The 7042-nt window shown below is 47.1% G+C and overlaps 1 protein-coding gene across 2 annotated transcripts in view; it reads left to right on the top strand.

Moving 5' to 3' along the window:
* Window positions 1-898: 898 nt before the first annotated feature.
* The window catches only part of RALGPS2 (Ral GEF with PH domain and SH3 binding motif 2), a 119630-nt gene continuing 113486 nt past the window's right edge, over window positions 899-7042 (top strand). The window contains exon 1 of one of the 2 annotated variants that reach the window (XM_080622874.1): window positions 899-1118. The gene's annotated coding sequence lies outside the window, so the exon portion shown is untranslated. Of the gene's footprint in view, window positions 1119-1298; window positions 1497-7042 lie in introns of those variants that run through there. The other variant, XM_080622875.1, reaches the window with a different exon arrangement.

Genomic DNA, 7042 nt, shown 5'->3' with positions numbered 1-7042 from the left:
TATGGGAAGCAAAAATCACAAGTTAAGGACACCATGCATTGTTCACAGATCCTTCTGCATACGTATAAACATAAGCCATTAATTACTGTAATGACCCTGGCAGGGTGTAAGTGGGCTATGTCTCCACCACAGCAGCATGGCCAGCATTGGCGACTTCATTGCAATTCTTGCAAAACTTGATGGTTTTCTGTGGACTTTCACTCCTGGAATGATGCAAACACCTTGAGGGCCTTGCTTTCCTCTAGTAATCACCAAACAATTGTGAGAGCACGGAGAAGTCTAGGAAGTCCTTGCACCGTGTTACTTCTGAACGAATGGATTTCTTAGCAATGTAATGTTGTTTGGATGGGGGTTGTTATTTTATTTGGGCTTGTTTTGTTTGGTTGTTTTTGGTTTGGGTTTGTTTTGAGCCAGTCCCTTCCCCTGCCCCCGCCGTCTTTCCTAACGACGGGAGCGGCGCATCCCGCTGAGCTGTTTGTCCTCCAGTGCCTGCGGTACCCTTGGTTTCACCGGCGGTGGCAGTGCACCGGCCGGCCCGCACCGCTCGGGCTGACTGCGGGCAGGCAGAATCGGCAAAGGGCAGCGAACCGTGGGGAGGGGCGACAGGGTCGCCCAAGCCCCAGAGGCCTCGTGAGGGGACATACCGCGGAACCACCTCCCACTGGGAGGCAGCGCGTAGCGGAGGTAGCGAGGGCCGCTGCTCAAAGAGAGGCTGCCCCGCGCGCCCCCTCATCGCTACGATAACCCGCGCGGGCACGCCCCCCTCCGCAGCGCGCTCAGCGGCCATTGGGAGCCTGGTATCCGTTCGGGGCGGCGCGTGCGCAGTCCGCGCCCGGCGCTGGCTCTCCGCCACAAGGGAGGAGGCGGGCCACCGGGGCTTGACGAGCATGCGCGGGTAGCGCCGGGTGCCCCCTTCTCTCCCCGACCCCCCTTCCCGAGTGTGTGTGTATGTGTGAGTGTGTGAGGGAGCGAGTGCATGCGGGTGTGTGTGGTGGCGTTGCCAGCTCCCGCCCTGCACCGGCGAAGCCCGCGGGCGGATCGCAGCCCGCAGCCCCTCCAGCAGCCGGAGCAGCTTCCCTATCCTCGCCCGCCCCCTCTCATCCTTCCTCCTCTCGCAGGTGAGCAGGGCTGTCGCGGGGAGGAGGAAGAGGAAGGAGAGCCGCGCGGCCGGCACCCGCCTCCGCGGGAGCTGCGGTGGGAGTTATTGTCCGGCTCTTCGGGGGAGGAGAGAAAAGGAGGTTTAGCCCCGGCAAGCACGCCGGGCCCTGAAGGGCTGCCGACCGGGGATTGGAGGCGCACGGTCCCCTCCCAGATCCGGGGAGGGTCCCGGCCCCCACCTGCCACCCAGCCGCCGGCCGGCTACTCGCTGAGCCGCGCGGTGTGCTGCCCACCTGTCGGCCGCCGCCTCACACGGGGGGCGGCGGGGAGCGGGCCGCTGACCCCGCGGACCGGGCCGGCGGCTCTACAGCGCCCTCTCCCCCGGCAGCGTGTTTGGGGTGCGTGTCGCGTGACGGCGTTGCCCGGGCCCCACGGCCGTGCTGCAGGATGGAGCGGTGCGTGGCTGTGGGGCGAGCCCGGAGCGCGCCTCCAGCCATTTATCCTCTCCCTTCGACGTTACCTGCATGAGGGGCCAGAGAGCGGGATGGGGGGAAGCTGCTCCCTTCGCTCTGTAGAGAGGCCTCGGGGTGTGGAGCGGTAGCTGCGCACCGGCGAAGGAGGTGTGGGGCGGGTGTGAAGGGGTAGAGCCGTCTTCTCGCGTGGGTCACCGGGCTGTGCTGCGGTGGAGCGTGAGAGGGTCCCTGAGAGACGCCAGGGCGGAGGAGAGTGGGTGTAGCTGAGAGATAGCGCTATCCAGTCAGCCTTTCCCCGGGGGGCTGGGACACCTTCCTATTAAGTGAGGCCGAGTTAACGTGATAGGAAGTGCAGGGCAGCAAGACCCAGGGCTGAGTCAGAGCACACGGGTGGGGTTGAGAGGGGTACTCACGGTGTCCACACCACATAGTGTTTCTTTTATATAAAATGGGTAAGTTCAGAGCGCCAGGAATGCATTGCCTTGCTGTAGACAGAGATCTGCTTTAGAGGGTGGACAAATAGGTGCTATTTATTTGACATCGGGAGTGCTTGGTGTATTTCTTTCCTGTCAGCAGATGCTGGAAAAGCAATTAGATAAATTTAAACCAGGATAAGTGGTGATGATAGGCAATAGTTTGAAGTCACTTGTCCCCATGTGTTTAATAGTAGTTACTGGCTTGGTGAAATTCTGTGGGTATGTTTATCTATTTGAGAGATCTTTGTACTGACAAAAGGTGTCTTTGCACACAGGTGTTATTCCTGTGCTCCCCTTCTGTTCCTATGCTAAACTATGGGGTTTTGTAATCATAGATAGAGGAGATGGGGGGCTGTTTCTTATCAAATAGGATAAGGCAATCACATATTTTGTAGGCCTACAGTTTTTGAGTTTCTTGACTGGAACATGTCATGGGATGCACAATGATTATTTTATTTTCTTATCACTGCCTGCCTCTGCAGCTGACTTGCTTTTAGTAGTATTGTGGTGATGTTTTGTTTGTAAGTGAAATGGGCTTTCTCTTCGTGTCAAACAGTGGTTTGCAACATTTTTGGTATACAGACTTACTGTGTTTTTAGTGGTTGTGCACATTTTTGTTTAATGAACTTCAACTTACCAGCTTTTTTTTTTTTTTTAATCTTTATTTGGTCTCAGCAGACCATTAGAAATAATATATGGAGCAAAGGTTGAAAACTGCTCACCCTGCTGATACTTTTGTATTACCTTTATGCAAATAGTTTAATTTTTGACCCTCTTAAACAACATCATATGTGGAAAAATGCATTGTTTCTCAGAGACTTCTTTTGACAATGTAGATGTATTTTTTTTCATGTATTATTGTAAGGTTTAGTATCTCTGATAATATTACCAGAGGACTTCCACAGGCACCTCTACATGAGCTGTACTGGCTTGGGCCCTACTTCTGTACATTTGGGTGCCAAAACTGCTTGAGTCAATTGGTGCCATCAAGTACTACAGTGTAATAATACAGAAGTTGATACTTGCTTGTGACCTTTACGAGCAGTGTCTCAAGTTACTTTGAAAAATAATTCAAGTTTCTGGGATAAATAATTAAATTGCATTTATGTTTGGTGGTTTTGCTGTTTGTGGGGTTTTGTTGTTTTGTTTTTTTTTTCCTAAGAGTAATCTTTGAGGCCCTTAGTGACATGGTTTAGTGGTGAACTTGGCAGTCCTGTGTTGGACATGGTTGGACATAATGATCTTGGAGGTCTTTTCCAACTTAGTTGATTCTATGATCTCTTGCAGAAGCAAAACTATTACTGTTTTGTGCCGCCTCTGCGCATCCCTGCTTATGGGTTGACCAGTCTTTCTCAGAAAGTTTGCTAAAGCTAGGTCACTTTAGTTGAAAGAATGCCCTCTGGTGACATCTGTGGAGAAGCACTCCTGCTACTTTGAAATTCAATATTCCTCCCAGCAAGGCTGGAGATGTATTCTGCTCTGAAATGCTAGTGTGCCATGGCGGGGATGAGGAGTTGCTTGCAAATATATGTGGAAGATGTACAGCAGTCACTTGGAGTCTGTTAGCCCCCTTGTGAAATACTCTACCTTATAATTTATTTTACTGGATTTTGATGAGAAATGTTTGATTCCTTAGTCTAATGGAGAAAGAAAAACCACCAGCCCACAACCCAACAACAGAATAAAACCCTCTTCATGAGGCTGAGTGGTTTACTGTCAGGTGTTTTTCTTCCTCTGAAACCTGCCTTTGTACAGATTTTATTGAGAGATCCCTTCCCTTTCACACTTGTATCTTGCTGATGACTGTGAAGATTAAAAATCCCAGTCTTTAGATACATTCTTAATCTTGATGCTGCTCAGCAACAGTGAACAGAATGAAGATACAGAGCTAACTCTAATTTCAGTTACTTGTGTAAACTGTGATTTTTAAAATTGTCTGTATTCATAATAAGCATTTTCAAGACTTCAGGAGGCTAATGAAGTCTTAATATACTAATGGTCTCCTTGACATGTCTTCGAACATTAAAAGATTTGAATTTATAAGGACACACCTCCACCTTATACAGTTTCTTCTTCTGGTTTGTTTTTTTTTTTTTTCCTTCTTCGAGATTAGGGATTAATCTTTTCCTTTATGTTTGCTTGGAGCTGAGTCATGTGGGCTCCTCCTTTCATTCAATAAAGTGAATTGAAAACTTCCTTTAGGGGTGGGAAGTGTAATTTGTTGTATTTTATTAAAGGATGAGGCATCAAAGGCATGGTGTATTTCTGATCTGAGTGTTGTTTATAGCCCTTGTTAGAAAAGATACTTAAAAATGCGTTTTCAGAATAATGAGAAAACATTACTGTTAATACCCTTTACATTTAAATACCTGACACTGCTGCAGTAGAAATAATCTTTTAATATTCATGCATGCATAGTATTTATTGCTTGAACAGAAGCTTTGTGGGCTGCATGTTTTGCCTCTGTATGAACTAATTACCTTGAAAGACTGCTGAAGCAAGAGAGTCTTGATGTTACAGTTGGGTGTTTTTAAGTAGATGCGCTGTATGCTTAGTCTTTAGAATGTGTGGATGTGTGACTGCAACTCTTATTCCTTTACTCTTTACTCCTTAAAGGCCTCATAGGACTCCAGGGAAAATGGCATTGCAAGCCTTCTTGTGGGCAAGCTGGTACGACCCAGTATTCTGCCAAGCAGAAAGGGGACATCTGAAGTAAGAGTTAGAGCAAGGCAGTTGTGAGGTGCCAGAAAGCTTGCAACTCTTGCTGCTACAGTGGCAGTCCAGTCTCTAGGCTAAGCTGGTGACAGCTGCTTTACGCAGTCGCGTGGAGCCACGTGAAGCGGAGAAGGTAGGATGAAAAAGGAGAGGGTGGCCTGGAGTCACAAAAGGGGAGGATGTGTTCAGCAGCATGGCATGTACTGAACATCGGGGCTTTTTGCTGTGCCTTGGAAAAGTTAACATGGTGTAAGTGATGGTCATTGGACCTGCTTGTTGGATGAGGAAGAGGGAGACTTTCCTGTCTGCGTTCCAGTTATAGGAGAGTTGGTTTAGAAAAACTGACTTGTTCATTGAATCTTAGAGCATAGCAAAATAAAGTACTGGGAATTCTGGTGGGGTAGCACGAAGGATTTTAAAATACAATGTTTGTGATGACCATGCAAGGTTAATGTTTGCTCTTTTGGGCTTGCTGTTTTGAGGTGTGCCACTCTCTAGTACATTTTCAGCTGCTCTTCTCAAATCTCCTTAGAGGCTTCCAGACTGTCATATGGCACAAATGGTGTCTTCCCTCAACCACCCAAGGACATGCCTTGACAATGCTCTCGGATTACTTACTATCCCAGCTTTATTGTTGGTGTAATTTTTTACATGGCTGTAACTTAAGTGCAGAGAAATGAGTTTCCATGCTTGTTGTGTGCCTTTCTGTAAGTAAGGATAGGATTCACTTTTCCTTCCTCTGCCTGTGTTGTCTTACGGTCCTGACAAGAACGGCCATTTAGGTAGAACTGTGGGGCAGTAATGCTGGGGGAAAAAAGGAGCTGTGTAACTCGTAGGTCCCAGAAGCTTTGCCTTTATTTCCGTAGGGCCGCACCAGTCAGGCTGTTTTTCTGGCTCTTTGTGGCAGCGTCAAGTGCATCAACAAGTCAAGGTTTCCTGCCCCAGAAGATCTCTGGCTTTGCTGCAGTGCGTTTTTCTGCCTGACACAGAGAAGCTCAGCAGCTGCTTAGTCAGAATATCAATAAACATGCTTGTGAGCCCCTCATATGCATTATATTTGTGATTTAAGAACCTGCTTATTACTCAGTGGTAAAGAGCAGCCTCTTTTTGTTCAGATTAAGCATGTAACAGTTGATCTCATGCCAAATCTGGGGTGTGAGCAATGATTTGTTTCTGCTCGATGGTTAAATGGAAGCCCTCCCCTTTTCCCTAGCTAAGGCAGATTTGCTTGTAGTCCCCCATGGTAGGATTCACCCTCGTGCAAACTCATAAGAATAGTTATTTATTGTGTTACTTTGAGGTATCAGGCTTGTGACTTGTTCTCCATGGCTGTTTCAGAATTTCATTTATATGTATGCGTATGGATTCATTTCATAGGAAATGTAAGCTTTAGATTGCAAGTGAACTGGGAGAGGCATATGCCTGCCCTATTTTCTCTGGTCTAACTGGGGAGACTTTAAGTCTCCCGCATATGTTGAAGGTGTGACCACAAGAGTTATGTAGCTCAGTGCCACATCAGCATGTAGTTGAGATTTGAACATGGATTAGAACAAGCTGGCTGAAGTTCAATCAAGATAAAATATAAATGATGATGTGGATGTAATTATCAGCCTTCGTAACTGGAGGAGTGCATCTGCCATTAGTTAGAAGTGTTAGTGCCCTCTGGTGACTTTGAGTTTATTAGTTATTGTTCTTAGCAGTTATATTGAAGCAGCAAAATCAGGGATGGTTTGGGGTTTTATTTATTTAATTTTTTTTTTAATTTTTGACTGAAAGATTGAGAACTCCTAACCTGATTAGAACTGCCTAGAATTTGAAGTAGTTTCCTCCCCTCCTCTCATTGATTTTAGATTGTTATAGCAGTTCCTAGTGCAAGTAATGAAGTGTAACTTGGGGAGAACCTGAGTCAGTTAAGGAAGAAAGAAGAGCATGCCCAAGAATAACCAGAAATGCCAGAGGAGGAGACTCATTATTAAGCTTGGTATGGGGTCCTCTGCTAAAAAGTGGTCAGCCCAATTTAGTGATTTCTTGAAGCTCATGAATCTTTTCACTTATACTGCTTGTACTGTATGTCTCTTGGCTGACTGAGGGCTGAAGCGCTCAAAATGGAAGAGAAGAAATGTGTAATGGGGGATTGTAGGGAAGAAGTTTGATATGTGAAACTCCAAAGAGATTTGGAGACAAAATGTGATGCAGAAGGCTTTGCTGTCTTTGGCGCCATCTCAGTAGGAGCTGGGCGCTGATACTTCGGGATATATATGTTTCACCTCTTTTTCTCTT

Source organism: Psittacula echo (assembly GCF_963264785.1).
Source record: "Psittacula echo genome assembly, chromosome: 7".
NCBI lineage: Eukaryota > Metazoa > Chordata > Aves > Psittaciformes > Psittacidae > Psittacula > Psittacula echo.
This window is presented reverse-complemented; position numbering and strand designations above follow the sequence as displayed.